The sequence below is a fragment of the Macaca fascicularis genome, chromosome 8, assembly GCF_037993035.2.
Source record: "Macaca fascicularis isolate 582-1 chromosome 8, T2T-MFA8v1.1".
Taxonomy (NCBI): Eukaryota; Metazoa; Chordata; class Mammalia; order Primates; family Cercopithecidae; genus Macaca; species Macaca fascicularis.
Genome location: NC_088382.1, coordinates 9,440,997 through 9,465,546, shown reverse-complemented (window position 1 = coordinate 9,465,546; position 24,550 = coordinate 9,440,997). Strand labels below are relative to the sequence as shown.

Here is a 24,550-nt window from a genome sequence, read left to right as displayed (position 1 = left end):
CAAGGAAACCACCATTCACAAGGAAGTCAGGGAGGGAACCACCATTCCAGCTCAAGTCTCCCCAGCTCCACCATTGTGACCATCTTCCCAGAAGGCTCCATTTGTACAGAAGTAACAGGCATGTGAGCTTTATTGTACTTAAAAAGTCCAGTGTTCCTAGAAACCTCAGGGGCAAATAACAACGCGGAAATATTCCCAAGGCAATGCTTTGTTTTTCTGTAAAGTTGTTCTGGGCAGAAGAGGAAGAAGAGACCGAGCGCCTCGGTTTGCGGTGCCCAGCATGCGGGTGCTGAGTACGGCTGCTGCGGTGGGAGGGCCTCTTTCTGAGGCTGGGGTCTTAGTCCTCAGGCAGGGCTGGGCAGTGAGGGGACCTCAGCCTAAGGGAAGTTCTGTCATTAACAACCTGTGACCCTGGACAAGTCACACGACTCTTTGGAATTCAACTGGAACAGGGACTCCTTCCTTCCTTCCTTCCTTCCTTCCTTCCTTCCTTCCTTCCTTCCTTCCTTCCTTCCTCTCTCTCTCTCTCTTTCTTTCTGTCTCTCTCTCTCTCTCCTTCCTTCCTCTCCCTCTCTCTCTCTCTTTCTCTCTTTCTCTATTTCTCTCTTTCTTTCTTTCTCAGAGTTTTGCTCTTGTCACCCAGGCTGGAATGCAGTGGTGCGATCTCAGCTCACTGCAACCTCCACCTCCCAGGTTCAAGTGACTCTCCTGCCTCAGCCTCCTAAGTAGCTGGGATTACAGACTCCCGCCACCACACCTGGCTAATTTTTGTATTTTTAGTAGAGACAGGGTTTCACCATGTTGGCCAGACTGGTCTTGAACTCCTGACATCAGGTGATCAGCCTACCTCGGCCTCCCAAAGTGCTGGGATTACAGGAGTGAGCCACTGCACCTGGCCAGGAACTCATTTCATTTGTCTGTTTCGGTTGATGGGGGTGGCTCCTGGGCCAGTCCCAGGGACAACCGTGATGCTGTCCCTGGGGCCACCAGTGTGAGAGGATGGGTACATGGCATGAAACCCAGTACAGGACTCTGGGAGGGGGCAGGCGCCCTAGTGGGCTATACCCCTAGATTGCCCTAATACTCTGACTTTGGGCAGCCCTGGGTGCCTCCCACCTGGGGTCCCAGCATTGCTGATGGGAGTGGGAGAAACATTTTAGACAGACCCAGCCTGGTGTGGAAGAGAAGAGAGTTCCTGGCCTGGGAGTCAGCTACTGGGGTCCCGTCCCACCCTGAGCCATGGGTTTGGGTGTGATGACCTCTGCGCCCTCTTCCACCGTGACACATGCAGAGTCAGCCCACAGCAGAAGGTAGGGGGACCACCATGTCATGGAGCCACACCCATGGGGTCAGGGAGTAAAGGCGCCTACTCGCCCATGTTTCCCTGGGGACTGTCTCCCAGCAAAGCCTGGTCTGCAGTGTCCTATGCTAATGGTTGCACTTCAGCTCAGGATTGAAGCTTCCGTTTCCACACCTGGAGCAACAAGAGCAACCACATGCATTTTTTAATCACACTGCATCTGCAAATTTTTTTCCCCACACACACAATGACCTGGGCTAGGGAGGCCTCCCTAAGAATTATACCACAGAGAACTGCACACCAGAGCCATCGAAAGAACTGCCCCAGGTCCCACAGCTCCATGAGTGGGGCTGGCTGGGCTTGCACCCAAGTCTTCTGACTCCAAGTTGAACCTTGCCCCTTGGATCTATTGTCTAGGAAACAGGGAAACTTTGCTTGTCTTGCTGGGACATTATGAGGAAAGAATCTATAAAAATACTTAAGACCTTTGCAAATTCAAAGTGCTGGGTCCATGCTGAATAATTGATGGGCTCAGGCTGCTTGGAGCTGACGCACAGTCCTCCTGCAGGAAGGCTGGGAGCGCGGAAACCTTCCTTTTCATTTAGCCCGGTGAAAGAGGCTGCCGAGAAAATCGCCAAGAAAGACGGCTTCCCTGTTGGTCAGAAAGAGGCCCTGGCTCCTGGGAGCCATAGCTCTAATTTAGGGCCTCCCTGAAAGGCGGGGAGAAAGCCCAGGGCCACTGCAGGGAGAGGGGCTCTTGGGACACCCAGTCGCTGGTGTGTCCCTTCCAAGGCTGTGGGGCTCTGGGAAAGGACAACCCTGGCAGGCAGGGAGAGGTGCCTGAGAATCTGAGAGTTTGATTTTGGAGGAGATGGAGAGGGGGAAAGTAGCCGTGGGAAAAGGAGAGAAGGATGTGGTTTTCCTCCTGGGAAATGCTCGACAAGGCATGGATGCTCAGAGGGGCTAAGGCAGTCTGCTGCCGCCCCACCAACCGCCACATGAGACCCAGGGTTTTTCTGGCCAAAGGCCATGGTGGCAGTGGGGATTAGAGGGCAGAAAGTAGACACAGAGTGGCCTTTAGAGCAATCTGCAGAGATGAAAGCAGAATGCAGCGCGGGCCAGTGCCCCGGCTATACAAACAGGAAACACTTCCCAGCTGGCTGAAACTCAGACGCCAGGGCACAGTTAAGGACACTGGGGATGTGTGCCCTCCCTCATGGCTCCAGCCCACCAGAGTGGCTCCTAACCAGCTGGCATTGGCCTCAGCCTCCAAACAAGGCAGATCTAGGACTATTCGAATCCACAGGATAATTGGCTCCAAGTTGGAAATAGGCAGAATCAACAAACTACAGCTCAAGTGGGGATCTGTCCAGATGATCTGCTTTCTATTTTATCCGCAGCACAAATTCCAAAGCCCAAGATTTCTAAAAGACTTCCTAAGGCCTTTCACGGTGATCCCTGTGCTTATGCCAACTGGGCACTTCCATGTTCAGGCTGGGGGTGCTGACCTATCAGGGACTAGAAGGGTCCTTAGGGTTTCCTGGTGTTTGGACGCAGTGGGGTCCCAGTGTGGCCTCAGCCTAGCCAGGACTGCCCAGTGGCTGCAGGCGCAGTGCTGTGCCTGCACTGGGGCTTGGCGGGGACATGTGGCCTGAGTGCCTGCGGGCAGGACAGAAAATGGGATGTGTGACTTTGCTTCCCTGCCGTGTCAGCTTGCATTGGAGGTACCGGGCTGCTGAAGCCTCTCGGGGTTCACACCTCACAGAGGAAAGGAATCAGGAGCAGGAGAAAGGGATGGAGCAGCTTAGCAACAGAGCAGAGCCGGGTGTCGGGGGACGTGGGTTGGTTGACAGCCAGCCCTGCCACTTACTAGTTCTATGACCTTGATCAACAGATTCAACCCTCCTAGGCCTAGGTTCCACAACCATGAAACAGGATTATAATGGATTGTACCTCACAGTCTTGGAAGGACCAAATGAGATCAAGTTTACATGAATTTTTAGTTACACCTCTAATAGGACTGTCACCTCCTGCTCTTGACTGTGCTTGGCTGTCATTCTCCTTGGTCCATCCAATTAGCAAATGGCTCCTGCACTGAGAAAGTTAACTGAAGCATGCAGAACAGCATCTTACTGCCAACTCAGGACTCTACTGCATAAACCGCCTTTACTCATCAGCAGCCCCGCCAGACTCTACGCTCCCTGAGGGCAGGGCCTTCAGTTTCTGCTTCCTTGGTAGGGTGGTGCATTTGGATCCTAAACTCCTTTGCAGAGATGGTGGGCTGTTCTGTGTGGTTTCATTATTCCAGCTGCAACCTGGGTGAATTCAAATCAGTAACACCCACCCCCACCCCACTCGCAGCCACTGCCTCCCAGCAGAAAGCATCTGCGTCAGAGGCGGCCGGGACAGGCACTTGGGCGTCTTTATCTCTGGTCAGCATTGGGCATTTGATGATTAGCAAAGTAAACATTAGAAATGCGTTCTCGTTGGTAAAGACAGAGGTATTCAAGATATGTGGGTTGGCTAAATGAACTCAGAGACACTCTTGACTCAGGAAAGAGCAGGAGAAAGAATCCATGAGAGCTCCAGGGAGGTGTGGTCAGGGCAGCAGAGAGCAGATTGCTGGGCTTCACCGAGCCCCCAGGACAGGCTGGACAGACTGCTGGACCCGTGTGCAGTAAATATTTGTCCAAAAATGTGTACATGTCTGGCAGAATCTGCTCTGAGGCTGCTTTCATTCAAACTTGATAATGAGGTTGTCTTCACCTTCCTCCAAGTTTTCAGCAGCTGCTATCAAACAAATAAACAAAACAGCAGCAGCCACACAACCAAACCTGGGAGGTGCCTTTGTGACTCGAGGGACTTAGGTTAGTTCACACCTGGCATGAGGCTTCCAGAGTGAAGTGCGTAGAGATGATCACAGGACTAGTGAGGTAGTGTCACTTTCAACTTGATGGTGGACAGTGGGGGCCAGGTCCCTAAGGCAAGGACCCTCATCCAGAACCTTCCTGGGTGGCCACCCCCTTAAGGGTGCACCTGCTGACCTAGGGGCTGCTGTGCCCAGCCAGCTCGCAGAGGCTCCGCTGGCTTCCTGGAATGAGGAAATGCTGCTCAGCCTTTGAGAAGGCCTGGAACTGTAGCCAGTGCGCAGGTCACTGCCTAGGCTCTTTCCATACCTGCCACTGGACCTGGAAAATGGGGTCTGACCTGGGCCTGTCCCTCTAGGTCCCAAGGGACAAGTCCTGCGAGGGAGCCCTTGGGCATCTACTGCCAGCTTCCACCTTTGGATCAGGATGCCCTGGAAGGAACTTCTGGCCACACTGAAGAAATGGGGGCTTGGTCTATGCCCCCAGCGGGAGAAGGTGAACCCCATCCTCTGCAGGTCTCTGCAAAGGCCGCTGGGGAGGAAGATCACACTTACGGGTACCCGAGGGACCCTTTGGAAACTCCTCAGTGAAGGGAGGTTTGCGGTGGGGGAGCAAAGCCACTCCCCACTAGAGATGACAACTTGGGGGAAGCTACTGTGCGCTGAGGCCACGTGGCAGGGCCCTGGTGTGGGGAGGAGCCTGATGCTAGACAGCTGCTGCTAGAGAAGAGAGGCCCCTTGACGGCTGTGCCCACAGGGAGTCTGGGCTACTGCTCTGCACAGTCCTTCTCTTGAGAGTGGCTGATGGATAAGATTTGATGCTGCCTGGCAGAGCTGAGCAGGCAGGCAGTGCCCAGGAGGAAAGGGGGTGAGGTGGGAGCAGCCCCCCTCAAACGGCTTTGCTCACCTCTCTCCAGGCTTGTCCTTCCTCTCCAACACTTCTCCAGAGGGAAGTGGTACGGGTCAGGGTGGGAAAGAGTTGGCCTTTAATGGACAGGGCAACGGTCCTAACCAGGGAAAAGCAGAGACCTGCGGCCTACCCGACTCATCCTGGCAACACAGCCCTTGGTGGCAGCTCAGACTCTACAGATGATCGCAGAGTCAGTGAGGCTCACCTGTTGCCCCTTCTAAACTCTTTTCTCACCCTGCCCCATCCTTCTTGCTCCCCACCTCCCCCTGCCCACCATGTAGCCCATCCTCGGCTCCTCAAGGTCTGTTTCAGTCTGTGCTTTTCCTTCCTTTCTCCACATGACAATCCAAGTCTCAGAGTGCATTTGCATAATAAGAGCCAGCCAGGCTAATCCTAAGGGATTTCCAGTTAGTGGCACGTGAGTGCTCTCCCACCCCTGGTCTGGAAACCAGGAGCAAAGTTCTCAGTTATTCATCTTCCGCCTTTGCAAGCAGCTCAAGTCCCTTGGGAAAGCACAGCTCCCAAAGGGTTCTGGGAATTCCAGGAGCTCCTGTAGGGCCAACCGGGCTTTCTGCGAGCAAGATTTGCCTAGAGAACACAGCAGCCAGGGTGTGAGAAGCCTAGCAAGTAGTTTCTTCCTCATTGGCCTGGGGCTCTGTGGCTCTCTCTCAGCAAATAGTTAGGTACGGCCTTAATTTATTTCCCTGCCAGAGTCCCTCTTGGAGGGGGGCCAAGCTCGTAGACAGGAAGGCGGGGACTGGCAATTTAGTGGAAATCCATGCATGTAATTGGGGGGACCAGAAGAACAGGAGCAAGTGCGCAGGGAGTCTGGGGTTCTGGGCAGGCAAGGAGGAGAACAGCGTGTGGGGGAGTAACCCTTTCTTCTGCTTCAGGTGAGAAGAATTGAGGCTGGCCAGGCCCGACGGCACAGACTTGCAAGCTCCTGATAGAAGAAATGGCTTTCCTGGCTCCACCAGGTTCCTCAAGAAGGCAGGGGACCTTCTCAGGTCACGAGATGAGCCCCACCACACGGTTCTCATTTCATCTGGGTGTGAGTGTTTCTGCCCCTCTCTGGGCCTTAGGTGCCTCAGATTTCCCAAAGCAGCCTTCCTTTGAGAGCACTGTCCCAGGAGTCAGGCACATGAGGCTGTCTCTGCTCTCTCACCAGGAGTGGGAGCCACACCAGGTCACTTAATTTCTCAGAGTCCCATTGGCAAAACAAGGATAATAGAGTCCCCTTGAAGGGTGATGGGGAGGATGGAGTGGCCAAGGGATGCGAAGGGTTTCAAAGTAGTGCATGGCCCATAAATGCACTCAGGAAAGAAGAACTGTCATCTTTATCCACTCCAAGCACAGCCATGGCTGCTTTCCAAGCTCCTTAAAAACACACTGCAGAAGTTCCTATCCTGCCTAGGCTCTCAGGCAACAGGCGCCACCGCACCTCTGCTTTCCCAAGACTTTGTCTACGCTCTCCAGGCTCCCTCCTGAGCTTAGTGAGAGGGCAGGACTGTGCCTACTGTATCAATGGGAAGCTGCTTTGGAGCACTTGTCCCTTTGGGAAAACCCTGTGGATAGGGACCTGATCTCATCTTCTGGGATTCTCCAGCAATGACGGGGAGTTTGTGGAAACCTGACTTGGGAGAACCTGCTTGCAGGCATAAGGCAGTGGCCAGCCCCCAACCTAGAGTCAGTCCTCCTTCCAGATTTTCCCAGGAGGTCCCAGTCCTCAGAATTCCCTCCAAGCCCCACCGGGAACAAGAACCAGGCAGGAATGGGTTTGCAAAAAAGCAATACATCCAACCTGACTTGACTGAAGAAGACGCCCCACCCCTTGTGGTCTGCGGCCCCGTGTCTCGGTGACTCAGGGTGCCCACCTTCAAGGCTGACCTGCTCATTCCCGGGGGCCCTTTGGGCTGTGCCGTTCCCTCAGGTCACATTGGCTTGGGTCCTTAGAGCACCCTGGTGCCCACGTGCCCTGGGCCACTTCTCCTGAGTTAGGCATCGCATCCGTGGGGACAGAAAACTTCCATCTCACTGAACCTGAAGACAGGAGCCAGGCTGGGCTTGGAGGTCACCAGCTGCCTGGGAGGGGACCCGGAGAGGCTGAATGGGGCCCTCCCTCTCAGACGGCAGACCCCAAACCTCCACCCAGAATCCGAGCCCTGACAGGGCCAGCAGGGAACTGGGAGATGAAGTCCAGCCCTGGCTGCCCGGTTCCTCTGGGAGGGCAGCGAGCCCGCAGGAGCGGGAGCGCATGAGCGGCCTCTCCTTGGGGCGGTGGGCGCACGTCCCCTCCGGGGCGCTTTGGGATCGGGCTGCTCCGCGCCACCGCTCGCTCTGGGGACCTGCGACGCCTCAGCCACTGCCCAGCGCGCGCCGCTCGCCGCGGCCACACCTCCCAGCCCCTGGGAAAGTCCCCGCCGCCGGCGCGAACCCACCTTGCGGGCGCCCAGGGGCCCTGCTGGGGACTCGCCGGGGTCCCCGGAGCTGCCTCTTCCTGGGCGGGTCCGCGCTGCCCGGCTCCGGTTCGGCCTCAGCTCGGCGCTACCGCCTCGCCTCTCCGAGCTCCGGTGAATTCTCGGCGCTGCTCCTTTCGGAAAGGACTTTTTTTTCCCCCTGCGTTGCGTCAGGGCGGTTGCCTGGCGACGGCCGAGCTCTCAGCCGCGAGCCTTTCACCGCGATCCCGGCCTGGCGTTCTCGCCCCGGGTCCGAGAGCGCCCAGGGTCCTAGCGCCCCGTCGGTTCTCCGGCCCGGGCGGCTCCCGCCGGTGGAAACGAACTGCACGCCTTCGCCAAACCCCAGATGAAACCAAACCCAAACATCCATTTTCTCTTTAAACCCGAAACCAAGGCAGTTTCCCCCAATTGTGGCAACGTGGCTGCGCCACTGTCAGCAGTTTGTCCGCATGGAGGGGGCAAGGGGACCCCAAGCCCACGGCCTCACCCGCCTACACACGGCTGGAGTTCATAGGACCAGCGGCCACGACTGCTCCCGAGCGCCTACCGTGGGCAACACCCCCCGACGACCCAGCAGGGCAAGTGTAGGTATCTCTGGCTGCCAGATGAGGAAATTGAGGCGCAGAGACCTGAGCGTTTGCCCCACTAACCACAGGGTGCCTGTCCCGTCAGGGGCGCGGCATCGGCCACCTCTGGCTGTCCTTAGATTCTAAGACCCAGTCTCTGCTCCATCAAAGCCCAGAGCTGCAAACCCTAAGGCACACGCAGAACAGCAGCCCGAGCTGCCCGGCCCGCAGGTCTTCAGGACCAGTCCCAGCTTCTGATGAGGGGCGCAGGCCAGACACCGGAGGCCCCAAGACTGGTTACTCGATGAGGGTCTCTTACCCCAGACCTCACCAAGCACCTTTCCTAGATGCCCGGGGCTGGAAGCGTCTTTCAAAGCGCTCCGGTCTGCCATTCTTACGATAGCCCTGGGCGTGCGCGCAGGCGCCGTCTACAGGGCAGACGCGAAGCTGAGTGGTGGTGGGGCTGCAAAGTGACTGGCGCAGGCTCCAGGCAGGTGCACGGCTGATGGGGCCTTCTGTGGGGCCTTAGCTCCTCCAGGGGCCCGAGACCCTCGTGCTGCCCTCTGGTGCCCGTGTCCTTCACTGCAACTCCGCATCCAGCCCTGACCTACTCCCTTCCTTTCTGACCTTCACTGGAAGGTCCTCTAAGGGACGTCGTCTAAGGAGACATCTTGCCAGTACAGACCTAGTCATGCCAATAAGGCAAGGGTCCTAAGCCAGCGGGTGTATTAACAGGCGTCTTTTGGAGAGTCACGGAGTTGATACAGATGTTCTGATTCCAGCTCCTAAACATGACACCTTCCTTCTTCCTGCCCCCTGCCACTGTCCCTACCCAAGCCACCAGCAGCTTGCCCTACCCAGTTCTGGGACCTGACACCCGGGTCCAAGCGTGCGCGCAGTCTCCTTACTGATGTCCCTTTACCCACTCTCAGCACCTCCCAAGCCAGTTACTCCTCCCCAAGCAGGGGAAACTTACGAATGGAAGTCCAATCTCAGCTACTTCTGCTTAAAGGCCTTCAACGGCCCCCAGTCCTCGGGGGATTAAGAGCTAGCTTGGCTGCAGGGGCCTGGTTGGCCTCTGTCCATCTCTAGGGCCTTGTCTTGCACGGACCCTTGCTCCCCAGACAGATGCTCTTCCAGTCCCTCTGTACACCTGCTCCTCCCCACGGGCTGCTGCAGCTCTGCCTCCCAAGGGAACCCCAGGTTACAGGTGCTGGCAGCCCCCTGCCTTATCTCCTTCATGGACCAGTTATAATTCCAAGTTTACCTGTGAGGTTATTTGATTGGTGCCTGTCTCCCTCTGAGGAAGTAGGCTCCAGAAGGGCAGGAACCATGTTTGCAGGCAGAAGCCTCAATCTGGACTTGGGGATGCAGCATCCTTCTGGGTGCTGGCTGTTTCTGACCGCAGCCCTGGTGCTGAGCCCTAGTTGGCTGCATTGCTCACTGGTGTGCCCATAGCCCTGGCATGCGGTGAATGCTCCAAGGTCTTTTTGGATGGGCCATTCAGCCCCATCTGGAAATGCTTTGTCCCACCTCTACCTCCTGGCTCCCCATTTGAACTGTGGCTTCTATTTCTGCGAGTGCAGATGCTTTCTCATGGGGGAATTGTCGCATGCCTCAAATGGACAGGCAGCCTGTCCAGGGCAAGGGTGGCATCTTGCCCTGTGGCTCCCATTCTGCCTGGCATGTGCCTATGGGCAGGAGGGTGATCAGTGATGGGGACCAGGAGGAGAGTGGGCCAGAGGAAAGAGGAAGGGGAGGAGGAAGAGCAGTCTTGGTTGGAGTAGACTCGACTCCAACGTCAAACCATATGGAGTGGTCAAATAAATGAGTTAGCACAGAATGGTATGTAGCCTTAGAAATAATATTCTCAAAAACTATTTGATCATATAGAAAAATACTAATGATTTAATGCTAAGTAAATAAGACTGGGACACCAAATCCTGTGTACATTATGAAACTTCTCATTCTAATATCTAATTCATATGCATGCATGGAAAAAAGATTGGAAGAGTACATGCAAATATTAGCTGTGGTTATCTCTGGGCTGCAGGATAATAGAGGATTTAAAATGTCTTCTGTAAGCCTGCATTCGTTTTCTACAGTGAATCGTTTTGTAATGAGAAACATCAAGAAACACTACTCAAAAGGGAAGATGGCACTGTGTTGGTGTTCCTGATAGCACTTCCTTTTGTATCAGGCACTCTGAAACTCAGTGATGGTGGGAGGATCTGGGTGGACCAGAGAGGGCAGGGCCACCTAGAGGCTCCTCCTTCCCCTTGATTCCTTACAGAGAAGTTTTCTTTCAAGCGGTGCATGATGCATGAGACATTGGCTCTTATAGTCCTGCAGGAAGCTGTGAAATAGACGAGTCAAGAAAAATGCCCAGCCAGGCATGGTAGTTCACGCCTGTAATCCCAGCACTTTGGGAGGTTGAGGCAGGAGGATTGCTTGAGCCCAGGAATTGCACACCAGCCTGGGCAACATGGTGAGACCCCGTTTATACAAAAAAAAAAAAAAAAAAAAAGAAGAAGGAGAAAGAAAACTCAGCTGGGCATGGTGGTACATGCCTGAAGTCCCAGCTACTTGGGAGGCTGAGGTGCGACGACTGCTTGAGCCCAGGAGATGAAGGTTGCAGTCAGCCATGATTGCACCACCGCACTCCAGCCTGGGCAACAGAGCAAGACCCCATCTCAAAAATAAAATAAATAAATAAATAAATAAATAAAAGATTTAAACTTAAAATATTATTTTAGAATTTCTCTCAATTCATTTATTCATCTATTCAATAAATATGTATTAGCACCACTAAATACTGGACACTGTTCTAGGCTCTTGGGAAATGTTAGTGAACAAGTTAGATGAAGGACCTCGCCCCTTGAGAACTGATACTCTAGCAGACGAAAGCAGGCAGACCAACAAATACGCTAAGTAAATCAGCAATATTGTGAGCGATAGAAAAACGGAACTGTAGACTTGGGTTGGAAGTCACAGCAGAGGAGGGAGAGAGTGTGCATGTTTTCAGGCAAGGTGGGCAGGGCTGGCCTTTCTAATAAGGTGGTTTTAAAGCAGATTTGAGGGAGATAAGGGAGGGGGTCTTGTGGTGTCTTGGGGAAGGGTGTTCTAGGCAAAGGGTCAGTGCAGAGGCCCTGGACCAACAAACGTGCCTGCCACAATCAGGGGCCAGCATGGGTGCCTCGAGGCCAGAATGCAGCAGGCAGGGAGTGGAGCAGGCATGGGTGGGAGATGACGTCAGAGACAGGGCAGGGCGGGTGCTGGGGCAGAGCCTGTGGACCTGGCAGACCTCATGAGGACTGGCCTTCCTCCGAGGGGAGCTCCAAATGCACAGCTGGAACCAGACTCTGCCCTCTTGGCACCCTCAGGGCACAAAGCCCTCTCTAAATCAGTCTCTCCTGTTCCCTTTTGAGTCTGTGAGCTACTTGAAGGCGATTCCTGGGTCCCCGGGATACGAGAGAAGGAAGGATGAAATTTCTGTTGGACTCTGTGGGACAGAGGACACTAAGGGTGGCGACATCCCTGCACTGCTCCAGAAAGCAATGAAGACTCACGGTCCAGGGCCAGAGTCCACCGGCCTCTGCTGTTTGCCTGTGGAAGGGACTCGTCCAACCGTGGACCCAGGGTTTCAAGAAGAAGCCAGAAGTGGCCGTCTTAGGCATGTTGAACAGCAACGGCTCCTCCCTGCTCTCATCTCTCAGAAGAGGCTGATTCAGGCTGAAGCTCAGAAGGGCAATGAGGGCCGGCTTTCTGTCCACTAGGGAACCTGTTAGTTCCATTTAGGGGCGGCTGGCTCTGTGCCACCCGGGGGCTAGACATGGGGGTGTGGCGCATGCGGCTTTTTGGTAGGAAGATAATTAACAGAGCAGTCACCACACAGAGCATCCGTCCACCTTAGTGCTGGAGTAGGGAGGTGACAGATTCCACCCGAGCCTAGGTGAGGAAGAGGAGTGGGCTTCAGCTGGGAGAGGCACCCACTCTGAGGCAGCAGAGGGAACAGCATCTGGAAGGGCATGTGCGGAGGCATTGTGCAGAGCAGGAGGTTGCTCAGTGGCTGAGCTGAGGAGTGGCGGGTGCAAGGGGCACAGCTGCAGGGCTCCGCGCAACTGCAAAGGCAGGGGATGAGGAAGGAGCGCATCGGGGCTCTCCCAGCTCAGAGGAGCTGGGCAGGAGAGGGGTTGAGACAGGAGGTCCACACAGAGGTTGTTTCTGTCTTTCTGCTGGCTCAAGGCGATGGGACCCCCTGCATGTCCCAGGTTATGATGACACTGGGATGGCAATGGAGGTGGTGACAGCAGGAGACCCAGAGTCAGACCCGGGTCACATCCTAGCTCCTCTGGTGATTAGTATGTACCATAGGCAGTCACTTAAGTTTTCTGAGCTATAGTTACTTCATCAATAAGATGGAAATGATTTTACTATTCATAGTACTGTCTTGGTCCACGAGCAAGAGGCCTGCCTAGAGAACCCTGCCCTGCGCTTTCTCCAGGCAAGATGGCCGGGGGCCCGGGGTGCCCTCTCAGAGTCCACTCCCTCCCTTCCACCTGGGACCCAGGGCCCAGGGATCTCCTGCCCAGATGGGCCACGTTCAGGCCTGTGTGGCCTCTCCCTGGTCTATGGGGTTTGGATGAAGGCTGGGCTCTCAGGCTGCTCCCCTGTCCAAGCTCTGGGTGGGAAAAGTAAGAGGGGGGCCACAGGTGGGGCCTGAGGCCTCACTCCCACTTCCCTTCTATGCTCAAGGGTCCAAGGATGCAAATCAGAGCCTCGCTTTTGAAGTTGTTATAAAGGTGTATTTGTCAAGGCAGGAGAAAAGAACAAAACCTATTTTCCAGTTTATTAACTTGATTTATAACTTTCAAATATTTAGAGACACGGCATGTGGGCCTCCCTTTGTGCATTCGCTTTGGGCCTCTCAAATGTCAGGCTGGGACTGATTTGGGCCTTTCTTGCTGGTTTGTTTAAGGAGCAAATGAGGCAGCACACCACACACAGACATAGCGATCACCTCCCACATCCTGCTCCTCTCCATTGTGATGTCTTAGAGTTTATGGAGTTTGCTGTTTTATCTTGTGAACACTTGTAAGAACATCTAGAAGATGCTGCGGAATGTGTTTCCAGGCCCAGCACCAGCACATCCTTGGTGACACCTGGAAGGAGGCCTTGTGAACATGCACAGCACTTGTTTTTGTTGCAGTTTGTGTTTTGTTTTTTTTTTTTTGGTTTTTTTTTTTGTTTTTGAGGCGGAGTCTCGCTCTGTCGCCCAGGCTGGAGTGCAGTGGCCGCATCTCGGCTCACTGCAAGCTCCGCCTCCCGGGTTCCCGCCATTCTCCTGCCTCAGCCTCCCGAGTAGCTGGGACTACAGGCGCCCGCCACCTCGCCCGGCTAGTTTTTTGTTTTTTTGTTTTTTGTTTTTTGTTTTTTGTTTTTAGTAGAGACGGGGTTTCACCGTGTTAGACAGGATGGTCTCAATCGCCTGACCTCGTGATCCGCCCGTCTCGGCCTCCCAAAGTGCTGGGATTACAGGCTTGAGCCACCGCGCCCGGCCTGTGTTTTGTTTTTTTGAGACAGAGTCTCTGTTGCGCAGGCTGGAGTGCAGTGGTGTGATCTCGACTCACCGCAACCTCTGTCTCCTGGGTTCTAGTGATTCTTGCATGCACAGCATTTGAAGGGCACCAGAAATGTCACCACTAACAACAGAAGAGCAGCGACCCTGATGGGCAGGGGAGAGCCTTCTAGATGGGATTCTAAGCAGTCCTCTCACCCAGTGAGCCTGGCTGCTTTGAGTAATGGAAAGAGCCCTGAGTAGGAGCCAGGGGATCCAGATTCCAGGGCGGGCTCTGTTACTAACTGAAACTTGGTCAAATCGCTTCCTCCGGTTGGATGGCTTTCTTTTCCCTAGAACAAGTGGTTCCAGCTCCGCCATCCTCTGACCCGATTTCCATGACACTCTGCACCTGCCGAATAGACTCTCTCCTGCTGGGCAGAGGCAGGAGGCAGGACCAGGAACTGTCAATTAGTGGGGTCTGGCAGTTACTATAAATCAAGGCCAGCAAGAGAAAAGAAACAGGCTGGGTTTGAGGCTGGGATGAGAGCCAGCTGGGATGCTCAGGAACAAGGCGGCACCCCCATCCTGGGGAAGAGCCTGCGTGAACTCAGGGTGAGATGGCCCTTCCTGCAGGCAAGACCAGGATGTCCAGGGCCTGCAGTAGAACTCTGCGCCTTATGGAAGCCAGGACAGGGAAGCCCAATGTCTTCTCCAACTCAATAGCCCACGACAACATCAGTGCTGCAGGAGCGAGGACATAGGAGCTCATTTCATCTCCACCGGCCAACCCCTGATGATACCTTGAGAGACCAAGGTGCAGAGGACAGATCGATGAACACTGGTGTCGGGGGAAGCCTGCTGCACACGGTGATGATCATTCTGTCATCAGGAAGGCTGAGACATGAGGCAGGCTTTGGAGGCACGAGTGAGACAAGGTGGTAAAAGAGAAGGACAGCCTGTCATTCAGCAGTGCTGGGAGGGATTTTGGGGGAAACGGGCCTTTGGCTGTTAATATTCAACCCCTTTTCAAGAATTGTACCCCGAAGAGATACTGGGGACAAAGCCTCCCTTATACGTAACTTCTCTCCTAAAATCAGTTCTAACCCACTGCCCCATAGATATTCAAACAAAAGGGACGCACACCTTCTTTCCCATCCCCATCCTGGCCGGGGAGATGAGGAGGGAGTGTATGCGGTGAGGTGTGCCGGGGCTGCCCTTTGCTGTCAGGCTGCTTTGGGCAAATCCCTTAGTCTCTTGAGCCTCAGTTTCCTCCTCTAGACATCATTGTTACCAAGAGCTACCAAGAAGGTCACCGTGAGGATTAGAATTAATGTCTAGAAAATGCCTAACAATCTTAGGCAGGGAGTAGCACACAGGCAACGGTGTGTTTTGTTGTTGTTGTTGTTGTTGTTGTTTTGTTTTGTTTTGTTTTTTTTAACAGAGTCTCTGTCACCCAGGCTGGAGTGCAGTGGCGCAATCCCAGCTCACTGCCAATCTTTGCCGCCTCGATTCAAGTGATTCTCCTGCCTCAGCCTCCTGAGTAGCTGGGATTACAGGCATCTGCCACTGTGACCGGCTAATTTTTTGTATTTTTAGTAGATACGGGGTTTCACCATGTTGGCCAGGCTAGTCTTGAACTCCTGACCTCAGGTGATCCGCCTGCCTTGGCCTCCCAAAATGCTGGGATTACAGGCGTGAGCCACCATGCCCGGCCAACAGTGTTTTTTATCACGTCTGCGTGCCAACTGCTCTTGGCTTGTGCACCACCTGGAAAGGGGTGTGGCTTTCACTCATTCTGGTACCAGGCACAGCATGAGCAAATGTTCAACAAGCAAACTGGCAGCATTCCTGGCTATCTCAGCTGCCTTGTCTGTCTTCCCAGAGCGTGAGGTAGCCCTGTTTGGAATCTGACACCAGCAAAACAGGACGGCGCATAGAACAGACAAACACGCCCCGTGGTTCAGCCACAGTTTTTGGGCACAGACTCCAGAGCACTTCCCGGCCCAGGAACGTAGCAAGCCACTCCAACCTGGTCGGCTGCCATGCTATGGTTCATGTCTTAGGATCGAGACTTGGTTTCTGCTTCACAGAGAGAACTGGAAGCAGAAAGGAAGAGAAAAATCAATACGGGCACCCAGAGATGGGCTTACCTAGGGTCCTGGAAGATGTGAGAAGCCATGGTGCAGAGGACAGACTGATGAACACGCAGATAAATCACTTCTGCAAGAACCCACCGATGTTTCATGGTCTGATCAAAACGTTTCACGATCAGCCCTCCTGGAAAAATGACTGTGTGGCCATAGTCATTTCGATGACTAAATGATGATGCCATAGGCTTATGGGGAGGAGACAGGGAGGAGGAAGGAGAAAGGGAGAGGGAAACGAGGGGGTGAGGAGGAGGATGAGAAGGCAGAGGGGGAGGGGGAGGAAGAAGAAGAATCACAATAACATCAACATTGAAGGCAACGTGAAGGAGAGGGGAGGAGAGAAGGAGAAAGGAGGAGAGAAGAAGGGAAGAGAGAAATGTTCAGAGTGAGATGCACTCTGCCTGGCAGCCGGGTGTTCTGGAGTGAGGAGCCCGTGGGAGTCCCCAGGACACTGTCAGAATAAACAAATGAGCAGGACTCTTCCCCTCTGACTGTCTCATAAAGGCCTTGGTTCAGCAGACTGGGCAGTCCAGTGGTTGCAGGAAGGGCCAGGCCAGTCTGGGGCTAACAGTTCTGCAGCCAAGGCCCTCTGTGGTGCCCCCACTTTAGGACAGGTTCCCCAGCTTTTCCTCTGGGACCCCCCTCCCCGCTCCCCTCCCTGTGCCCCTACAGCCTCAGTTTTCCACCTCAGTTTCCCCATGGGCCTCTCTGCACCCTTGTGCACGCTCACAGAGTTGAAGGACTTGGATTTTCTTTGAAGTTTTCCAAGGGGGGAAAACAATCTGTTGGCAACTGGAAGTACCTTAGAGTGTCTGCATAAAAGCCTCCCAACCCCACCCCACCCCCAGCTGGGCCTTCTCACCCTGATGTTCAGCTGTGAAAGTCACTCAGGGTTGTAGAATCTCAGAGTCTAAAAGAAATCAGATGAGGCCAAAAAGAAGTCAAGCAGAGGCCAAGATTAAAATACAGTTGAGATCCAACATTTTACACATCATACTCCTTCTGAACCTCCTGCAAAAGCCTTCTTGCCATCAGAAGAGCCATTACGTCTTAAAAACCTACCCCACACAAACACACCCATACAAATATATCCAGTACCAATTGTATGATTTGACTCAGTCAGGTCAGATGTGCCAATCTGCAGGTCCTAGAACACATAGATTCTCTAATCTTTCCCTAAATGTATTGATTCTAGCTCCTTTCCCCTGCCCTGTGTCCCCTCCTGCAACTCGAATTGCTGCCCGTCACCTGTGTTTCCCTATCACCCGGGACACCTGCCGCTCGCACACTCACCCCTGGGGCCGCAGACCTCTTGTTTCTCCTCCGGGTAGACTACGAGTCCTATGAGCTCAGGGATGGTTTCTCATTCATCTTTGAGTACGGAATGTTCCCAGTGCCTGGTGCAGGGCTGGAATGCAGTGGGTACATAATCAGTGATGCTTCTACAAGTGAATAAATGGATGAATGAATGAGCATGCATTCTCAGTAACCCTTCTGCTTAGTTTCCTCTGTTGAAGAAGGAATGGGTGGGAAATGAGCCAGCCCGGGGAAGCCAGGGAATGTTCCTGATGGGTAGTTGATGCCGGGGTGGGTGGTGTGTGAGCCGAGCCATTTGTCCTCTCCAACCGTAAGAATGAAGCAGGCAGAGAGGAAGGAGAGGCCAGAGGGAGCAACGCCCTTAGTTGACCGCTGATGAGATGTGGCCACCACCCTGGACCCCCGGCTTCCCCCCATCCCTAATCAATGACAGAAGGACAGGCATGGATCTCCCCGCTGTTTTTAATGGGCTTGAGTGATCTCACCTCTTTTCTAAGGAGCTAAAATGGAGTTGTAGAAGATTCCACCTCCTTTCTCGAGAAATCGGCAAAAGGCAAACTTTGACCAACTTTGATGCGTCCTTTCAGTAAACAGAGAGGCTCAGACCCCCTCACAAGGTGCCCCCAGGCCACGGGGAAAGCTGGGCGTGGACTCGACATCCTCTCCAGCGCCCAGTGCTGGTAGCAAATATGAGTCCCTGCCCAGGCTTGATGGCAGCGTTTATCCTCCCACAGCCCTCCGCCCTGAGCCAGGAGCCAGGCCTGTGCAAGTATTTTCTGCTCACTCACAGGACAACTCAGGAAAATTCCATGACTTGCCCCACCTCCCTCCAAAGCCTCTGGGAGCTCAGATATTTGCACTGGGTTTCTGGAGATTCACGTGAGCTGGGTGCGGGAGGATAGAGCCAAGGAAGGGAACATCGGGCCCCAGGGCCTAAAAACCATTCTTGGGGGGATCACTGCCTTGGCTTGAGCAAGGGGGTGGGAACTTAGGCAGCCTCCGGCTTAGAGCCCTGTGTAGACCTAAAATGCTCTCCTATGTGCCTTGTTTGGGAGATGGTGTTTTGGGCTGGAGTGGGAGTGCCAGGGCGGAGGCAAGGCCTGAATCTTTGGGAAAGAAATCGGGGTGGTGGGAAGGGAGAGTGTGTCAGAGCAAAGCTGGGGCCACCCACCCCTGGGGGGGGCCACCCACCCCTGGGGAGGCCCCGAGGAGAGAAACCGAGGCCAAGGGCAACAGCGGTGTGGATCCGCAAAGTCAAAGAGGCCTCCGCTCCCCAGGTTTATCCTGGGCCTGGCCCTGCCCAGCCTGGTCTGTTTGCTCACGGCAGAGCTGGTCCCCAAGGCAGTCAGGTGAGGAAAGGCGGCTCGTCTAGAAGCTGAGGGAAGCTGAGGGGAGATAAGGGTCCGGGAGCTGAGGGTCTGCTCTTCCGGCCAGGGAGGAGCAAGTGGCTGAAGTCCATGGCTGAGGAGAAGGGCAGGCCTTAGGCAGGAAGGGCCCGGGACAAGGCCCGCCCACCCACTCCTTCCTCTCAGCCCCTTCTCTGAAGGAGGCGTCAGTCCTTCCCCATCCCCTTCTTTCTGGGGAAGCACTGGAAGCCCCCTCCCTTTCCCTTTTCAGCTCCCACCCGAATTCCTATCTCCTTCTCCAATTAGCCCTTGTTGGGGATCTCTGGGAGCCTGTGCTCCCCACCCCACGCCCCTACTCCCGTGGAGGCTGCACTCCATCCCACGGGGCTGTCTCCAGTTTGGGAATTCTTCATCCTTCTCTCTTCCACCTAATCCTACTACTCCTCACACTTGGGCATCTTATGAGGCTTCCTTACCTCAGGGAGACCAACTCTGGCTACCGCAAAGGGAAGAAGCCCAGTTAGGGGAGGCCAAGCACTGGCTTCCTAGATAGACCCTTCTAGAATGTTTGCTTTTTAAAAGAGAGTGATCCTTTATCCCGAGCCATCTAACTGGGGAATTTCAGGTCCCAGGACACAGTTAAGCCCTCTGCTTTCTCCAGAGTCCGCCACATGAAGCAGCGGCCGTAGTTCACGTGCACCAGTCACACCCGGCACTCGGCACATGTATTCCTTTATTGTTTTTCAATCATACGTTTAGATTCTTTTTTTAAAATAGAGCCTTTAGTTTTTGTTTCGGTCCCATTTCTTTTTGGATGTGGGAAATTTGAAAAAAAGGAAAAATAAAAATTTCTCCCCAAAAGAAAATAGCAGTCATCCATATTCCTAGGAACCATAATGAACTGTTATTGACATTTCAGCATAATTTCTTCTATGTTTTTCATAGTCCATATTATTTTTAAAAGTATGCCAGATGCAAGTAAATTGATTCTTGTTCTAGAAAATTCTAACATTATAGGTAAGGCTAAGCCCTTTTTAACCAACTCCCACCCCTCAATACTGCTTCTGGCTCCTCCTCCCCATAATAGTCACTACTATGAGTTAAGGGTATATCTCCCTAACCCATTGTTATGACTTCTACATGCAGGTGTTATAAAGCACACACAGTTTTATTTTGTTTATTTGTATTTTTTAAAGGTTTTAACATTATAGTTATATGCATTGCTCTGCAATTTGCTTTTTTTGTTTCTTGCAATTGGCATTTTGTTTTTTTGTTTGTTTTTTGAGACAGAGTCTTGCTCTGTCACTCAGGCTAGAGTGCAGTGGGGCAATCTTGGCTCACTGCAACCTCCACCTTCCGGGTTCAAGTGATTCTCCTGCCTCAACCTCCTGAGTAGCTGGGACTACAGGCGTGCACCACCACACACAGCTAATTTTTGCATTTTTAGTAGAGATGGGGTTTCACTATGTTGGCCAAGCTGGTCTTGAACTCCTGATCTCAGATGATCCGCCCGCCTCGGCCTCCCAAAGTGCTGGGATTACAGGCCCGAGCCACTGCACCCAGCCTGGCATTTGATATTGATACACACAGATTTAAGCCACTTCAACAACCAACTCCTTTCCTGTTGGGCAATTTCAGTTGTTCTCAGTCACTGCACTGAGATAGCATCCTGTTCACCCATGCTTCTCGAGCACAGGCTCCCAGAGGTGACATCCGGGGTGACTGGGCCAGCACATGTTCTGTTTCACTAGAGGCTGACAGAATTCACTCCATTTATGGATATAACCATGTATATTCCAACCACTAGGGACCTGTTTTCCTATGAACCAGGCCAACTCCTGATAGTGAGTGACATTTTTTGGTGTAATGGGGGAGAACAGTATCTCACTGTTATTTTTCATTTCTCTTGTTACCACTGAGGTGAGCATGTAATTTTATTTATTTTTTTTTTTGGTATGAGTACCAAAGTACTCCAACATCATGTAGTGAGCAGTTTATTGAATCATTTATCCTTTCTCTGATGGTTGAAAATGCCAACATTTTAATATGCTTTATTTCAATATACGCATGGGTCGTTCTATTCAATTCTATTGATCTAGCTGTATATTCCTGAGTTAATTGATACCACACTATTTTAATTATTATGGCTTTATAATGCATTGGTATTTGCAATTTTGCTCTTCCTTGTAGTCATTCTATACATGCATCATTTTATTTTGATTGATGAGGAAATTGAGCCCCCAGAGTTAAAATGACTCGTCCATGGTCTGTTTCACCAAGGACCCAAGGCCCAAAGGAGCTTCAAATGGGGTCCATGGATTCTCCTGCCCACTCTATTTTCCCTGGACTTTCCCACCCCTTGGCATGTAGTGTGGGACAGGAAACAACCCATGAACCTCGTTTTGGGCTTCTGTAAGGAGTATTGGAGTGTCGAAGGCTGAAAATATGAGGGTCGTGATCAACTCAGTATACCACTGGAGGCTATATGAGTAAACAGCAAACTGTTCTCATGAAAGCAGGATGTTGGCAAACTGACAAACTGCATCTGCAGCCCGGAAGGAATGCTGAGGGCAGTCACGACCTAGGCACAGTGTTTCTTGTGATTAGACAAATCTGAAGCCTGTTAGCAATAACGTGAACCTGTGATCAATCAAGCAGCTGACCAATCATTACCTCCTCCTCCCTGCTCTTTCTCCCCAATAAATATGAAGGACTGTAGAAGCTCAGGGCTACTGCCTTTGCTCACTGGAAGCAGGGAGCCCTTTTTTTCCCCTGGCCCATTTCTTTAAAAAGTTTCTTTTGTTTTAGGTTTTCATTTCTGTGTTTGTCCTCCTTCGTTCAGTCTCGTAAAGACGGTCTCAAGTAGTAACAGTAGTAACTGTCGAAGTGATGGTCTCAAGTAGTAATTGTGGCAGTCTGCCACACTAGGGGGTCATGTCCTACATTGCACAGCATCCCCCCTCAGGGGACTCACCAGACACTCTGGAACTTTGGGTGAACTTTGTGTGATCTCAGCCTCAGGAGAACTGGGCTTCTTTGAACAGCTGGCTGTTTTTTCCCTCTTAGACACAGATCTGAGTGGTGGGGCTGTGCTCTTCACCCTGGGTCCTGGATAAGGAGTGTTGGGGTGCTGAAGGCTAAAAGTGTGAGGGTCGTGATCAACTCAGTATACCACTGCAGGCTACATGAGTAAACAGCAAACTGTTTACCCACCGCCCCATCACAAGGAGAGGCACTCGTGGAAGGCTTTGTGCCTGCAGTCCCCACTCCCAGCTCCATCTTACTCCCCTGCTCTTATCTTCCCCTTTGACTCATTCCACTCCTCCCCTCACCAGCTTCTTTAAAAATGTTTTATTTGGTGTATTATAGTTGTGCAGGGTTTTTTAGAACAAGGTAGCAAGGCACTCTGAATGAAAAGTTAAAGTGAAGCATTTCAGGTAGTGTGGGGGCTCTTTGGGGCCTGACCCCAGTGATTTAGGATATTCCAAGGTCTTCTGGGGGCCTCCAGGCTTCCCGGTCCCATCCAGAACGTCTTCCACCTCCCCAGAGAGAACCCCCCACCCATGCCAACATCCGCAGCCACCACACCTCCCCAGCCAACCCCAGCTCCAGCCACACCCTCCTGCTCCTGGGGTTTGGTCTGTGTCCATCGAGTGATGCTGGCTTGGCCTCGGCTTCTGCTGCTGCCCTGGGTGAGGCCAGGACTGTCCTGGGCATTCGGGCCTGAAAGAGCTTCCCTTGACTCAGCCATGACTCACCAGGGGTGGGCCCTACCAGGGCGGGGTGGCCCCTTGAGGGGTCTTGGGGTGGCCTGGAGTTTCTGAGCTATAAACATTGCCATTTAAATTATTGAAATTACCGAGAAAGTTTGATATGTGGCAGCTAAGCCTTCAGGGGTTGAAGTTCCCAGAACATCTGCTTTTGACTCAAACCAGTCATTAGTGGGATTGTGGCATGGAAGTCTGGGAAATGTTTCCTAAAAGGCCGAGTGTTGGAGAGAAAAGAGGACTGGACTGTGGGTCGGAAGACCTAGGATCTGGTCTGGGTGTCACTCCTCACTGGACTGCAACCCTGAGCAAATCTCTTTCCTTCTCTTGACCCTGTAAAATGGGGAGAATAAGGCCTGTGTGTGAGGATCCCTCTAATCACTGAGTAATTATGACCAAGCACCTTTAATGAGCTGAGGAGTGTTCGAGGTTGCTGGGGTTACAGTAGCAATCAAATCCATCGATGCACCAAGCACCTTTAGGTATTGATAAATACCATTAAGAAAATAAAATAGGGTGACTCAGGGGAGAGTACTGGGGGCAGGGGAGTTAAAGGTGATCAGAGAAGGCAATTGTCCAGGTAACTGCTGCCTCGTCCTGGCTGATAGCAATGGAGATGGGGAAAAGTGGGCAGACTGCAGATAACGGTGGAGGTAGAGCCCCTAGGATTTGTAGACCTGGGGAATGGAGTCATGGGGATGATGACCACCAGGGTTTCAGGGTTGAGCAACATAGTCAATGACGCTGTGGAGTCATTGAACTGGGGAAGAAGTGGGTCTAAGAGGAAAAATTAAGAGCTTGGTCTTGGACATGTTAAGTCTGAAGCCCTAAGTTGACACCCAAGTGGCACCAAGTGACACCCAAGTGACACCAAGTGAAGATGTGATGCAGACAGGCAGGCGCATGACTGGGGAGCATGGTGCAGAGCTACAGCCAACACAAGGACTCACAGGTGGTGATGGGCTACGGGAGGCATGGCTGCAGGGCTCTAGAACTCTTTACTGTCTCCTCCCTGCTCTATTCCCTTTTGAATACATTCACACTCCTCTCTGCCCCCAGTGCCTCTAGCCTGAGCCTGTGCTGGCCCTTAACTTCCCCCGCAGGTGGCTCCGGGGCCATTCCCAGCTCTCTGCACAAAGTCTGCACATTAAGTTCTGGGCCCAGGGGCCGGCTCCAGTTAGCTGACAAGTAGGAAACAGCCAGTGGACTTTCTCCAAGAGTTCAGCCACACTGGGCATCTTATTTTCTGATAGGGCATTTCTGCCTTTTTTTTTTTTTTCTTTTTTTTTTTTTTTTGTCTGTCTTTGAGGGGATGCTGTTATGTAGAAGCAAGAGAACAATGTCCCAATCCACAGGCACTATTGACAAAGTTCCTGGGATGTTTTTAGAGTGGGGCCCAGCTTTGACTAGTTGAGAAACCTCTGGAGGCCTCTGAATAGCTAGATGCGGGAGCTCCTCCAGCAGGGAGGGCTCCTTTCCCTGAGGGAGCTTTGGAAGACAACAGAGGGTGCCAGCTCTTGGGATGGATGCCCCAAAGATTCCACATGGCAGCTCTCACACTTATATCAGGGCCTGAAAATAAGAGGTTTGGGTTCTGGTGATACAGCCATGGTTGGTGAACTCTGGAATAAAGAAACATCTTAGCAACCCCCAGACACACAGAGATGAACTCCATTGTCCCCAAGTGACAATGGGGTCCAAACGATCAGGGCCCTAATGAGCACCTGCGCCTTTCTCAATATTAGATCAGCTCATTGTTCACGCACACAGTTACTCTGTCTGGTGATGATTGCTGTCTCCAACTGCAAATTGACAGGGCAGGAGGTCAGTAGGGAAGCGCTCCAGGTTGTTGGCTGAGTTGGGATCTGTATTAGTCCTTTCTTGCGCTGCTAGAAAGAAATACCTGAGACCAGGTAACCTATAAAGAAAAGAGGTTTAATTGGCACAAGATTCCACAGGTTGTACAGGAAGCCTGGCTGGGGAAGCCTCAGGAAACTTACAATCATGGTGGAGGGCAAAAGGGGAAGTAGGCATGTCTTACATGGCAGGGGGAGCAGGAGGAAGAGAGCGGGGAAGGTGCTACATGCTCTTTAACTAGGTCTCAGGATAACCCACTTACTATCATGAGGGGATATCCGCCCCCAGGATCCAATCACCTCCCACCAGGCCCCACCTCCAACACTGGGGATGACAATTAGAGGTGAGATTTGGGTGGCGATGCAGAACCAAATCCTATCAGGGTCTTTATCTCAGGACAGGGCCTGGATCTCTGTAGTTGAGTAGCCGAGCTGCGACCTGTGCAAGGGCCCTGGGAG

At 52.9% G+C, this 24,550-nt stretch overlaps 1 protein-coding gene and 1 long non-coding RNA gene across 4 annotated transcripts in view; one reads left to right on the top strand and one right to left on the bottom strand.

Moving 5' to 3' along the window:
• FAM167A (family with sequence similarity 167 member A) overlaps window positions 1-8,505 on the bottom strand; it is a 45,188-nt gene extending 36,683 nt beyond the window's left edge. For 2 of the 3 annotated variants that reach the window (XM_005562581.5, XM_074000232.1), the window contains exon 1: window positions 7,515-7,656. The gene's annotated coding sequence lies outside the window, so the exon portion shown is untranslated. Of the gene's footprint in view, window positions 1-7,514; window positions 7,657-8,417 lie in introns of those variants that run through there. The other variant, XM_065518772.2, reaches the window with a different exon arrangement.
• LOC135964612 (uncharacterized) lies at window positions 6,021-10,598 on the top strand. The gene is made up of 2 exons (XR_010577112.2): window positions 6,021-6,127; window positions 10,392-10,598. It is a non-coding gene; the product is annotated as an uncharacterized lncRNA (long non-coding RNA).
• Window positions 10,599-24,550: the final 13,952 nt, after the last annotated feature.